This window comes from Scylla paramamosain, chromosome 24, assembly GCF_035594125.1.
Source record: "Scylla paramamosain isolate STU-SP2022 chromosome 24, ASM3559412v1, whole genome shotgun sequence".
Lineage (NCBI taxonomy): Eukaryota > Metazoa > Arthropoda > Malacostraca > Decapoda > Portunidae > Scylla > Scylla paramamosain.
Window position 1 is genome coordinate 21,865,608 of NC_087174.1, and position 2,500 is coordinate 21,868,107.

Below are 2,500 nucleotides of genomic sequence, written 5' to 3' on the forward strand. Positions count from 1 at the left end.
CTGACTCCCCCACTTCTGATGGCGTCACCCACCACCACCACAACCACCACCACAACCACCACAACCACGAGATGTTGCAGTCTCCTAGAAAAGTAAGTCTCTCTCTCTCTCTCTCTCTCTCTCTCTCTCTCTCTCTCTCTCTCTCTCTCTCTCTCTCTCTAACACATACGCACTTATTTTACTCACTTTATGTTTTCCCAAGTCTCTCTCTCTCTCTCTCTCTCTCTCTCTCTCTCTCTCTCTCTCTCTCTCTCTCTCTGTGCATATAATCCTAATATCAAGGTAACTAAAAAAAGATACACAGATGGAGATAAGAACAGAAATAATGTATAATAGGCCTAATAATAAGTTTTTTTGTTTTTTTTTTACCGCCTATTCAAATAAGGCATAACCACCACCACCACCACCACCACCACCCTCCTCACATAACTCAATATTTACGCTTTGTTACACCTCAACACCTACATACATACGAACACACATACTTAGTGATACATAAATACCTAATATGAACCTGTATAATTATTGCTTACTGTCTATTCCAGCGTCACCCCCACCACTAGCACCGCGGACGCCACCACCTTCACTACGCCGTTCACAAAATGTAAACAAACACACTTAAGGACGACGAGTGTAAATAATGATATAATTTCTCATACCAAATTTTATATATTTTTTTCTTTCTAAACGTGGTGAAAATTTCTTATACTCTTAGGCTCATTATTAATAGTAGTAGTAGTAGTAGTAGTAGTAGTAGTAGTAGTAGTAGTAGTAATAATATAATAATAATAATAATAATAATAATAATAATAATAATAATAATAATAATAATAATAATAATAATGATGATGATGATGATGATGATGATGATGATAATAATGATAATAATTAGTAGTTGTAGTAGTAGTAATAGTAGTAGTAGTAGTAGTAGTAGTAGTAGTAGTAGTAGTAATAGTAATAATAATAATAATAATAATAATAATAATAATAATAATAATAATAATGATGATGATGATGATGATGATGCAGCAGCAGCAGCAGCAGCAGCAGCAGCAGCAGCAGCAGGTCTGCAGCAGCAGCAGCAGCAGCAGCAGCAGCAGCAGCAGGTCTGCAGCAGCAGCAGCAGCAGCAGGTCTGCAGCAGCAGCAGCAGCAGCAGCAGCAGGTCTGCAGCAGCAGCAGCAGCAGCAGCAGCAGCAGCAGCAGGTCTCCAGCAGCAGCAGCAGCAGCAGCAGCAGCAGCAGCAGGTCTGCAGCAGCAGCAGCAGCAGCAGGTCTGCAGCAGCAGCAGCAGCAGCAGCAGCAGCAGGTCTGCAGCAGCAGCAGCAGCAGCAGCAGCAGCAGCAGCAGCAGCAGCAGCAGCAGCAGCAGCAGGTCTGCAGCAGCAGCAGCAGCAGCAGGTCTGCAGCAGCAGCAGCAGCAGCAGCAGCAGCAGGTCTGCAGCAGCAGCAGCAGCAGCAGCAGCAGGTCTGCAGCACCAGCAGCAGCAGCAGCAGCAGCAGCAGCAGCAGCAGCAGGTCTGCAGCAGCAGCAGCAGCAGCAGCAGCAGCAGCAGGTCTGCAGCAGCAGCAGCAGGAGTAGCAGGTCTGCAGCAGCAGCAGCAGCAGCAGCAGCAGCAGGTCTGCAGCAGCAGCAGCAGCAGCAGCAGGTCTGCAGCAGCAGCAGCAGCAGCAGCAGGTCTGCAGCAGCAGCAGCAGCAGCAGCAGGTCTGCAGCAGCAGCAGCAGCAGCAGCAGCAGCAGATCTGCAGCAGCAGCAGCAGCAGCAGCAGGTCTGCAGCAGCAGCAGCAGCAGCAGGTCTGCAGCAGCAGCAGCAGCAGCAGCAGCAGCAGCAGCAGCAGGTCTGCAGCAGCAGCAGCAGCAGCAGCAGCAGTAGCAGCAGGTCTGCAGCAGCAGCAGCAGCAGCAGCAGCAGCAGGTCTACAGCAGCAGCAGCAGCAGCAGCAGGTCTGCAGCAGCAGCAGCAGCAGCAGCAGCAGGTCTGCAGTAGCAGCAGCAGCAGCAGCAGCAGCAGGTCTGCAGCAGCAGCAGCAGCAGCAGCAGCAGGTCTGCAGCAGCAGCAGCAGCAGCAGCAGCAGCAGCAGGTCTCCAGCAGCAGCAGCAGCAGCAGCAGCAGCAGCAGGTCTGCAGCAGCAGCAGCAGCAGCAGCAGCAGCAGGTCTGCAGCAGCAGCAGCAGCAGCAGCAGGTCTGCAGCAGCAGCAGCAGCAGCAGCAGCAGGTCTGCAGCAGCAGCAGCAGCAGCAGCAGCAGGTTTGCAGCAGCAGCAGCAGCAGCAGCAGGTCTGCAGCAGCAGCAGCAGCAGCAGCAACAGCAGCAGCAGCAGCAGGTCTGCAGCAGCAGCAGCAGCAGCAGCAGCAGCAGGTCTGCAGCAGCAGCAGCAGCAGCAGCAGCAGCAGGTCTGCAGCAGCAGCAGCAGCAGCAGCAGCAGCAGCAGCAGCAGCAGGTCTGCAGCAGCAGCAGCAGCAGCAGCAGCAGCAGCAGCAGCAGCAGCAGATCTGCAGCAG

At 52.2% G+C, this 2,500-nt stretch overlaps 1 protein-coding gene across 3 annotated transcripts in view; it reads right to left on the minus strand.

The window, feature by feature from the left end:
• The window catches only part of LOC135112888 (uncharacterized), a 42,131-nt gene that overhangs the window by 21,848 nt on the left and 17,783 nt on the right, over nucleotides 1-2,500 (minus strand). Inside the window, exon 1 of one of the 3 annotated variants that reach the window (XM_064027832.1) lies at nucleotides 534-593. The exons of the other annotated variants lie outside the window; for them this stretch is intronic. The gene's annotated coding sequence lies outside the window, so the exon portion shown is untranslated. Of the gene's footprint in view, nucleotides 1-533; nucleotides 594-2,500 lie in introns of those variants that run through there. 3 annotated transcript variants of the gene reach the window in all.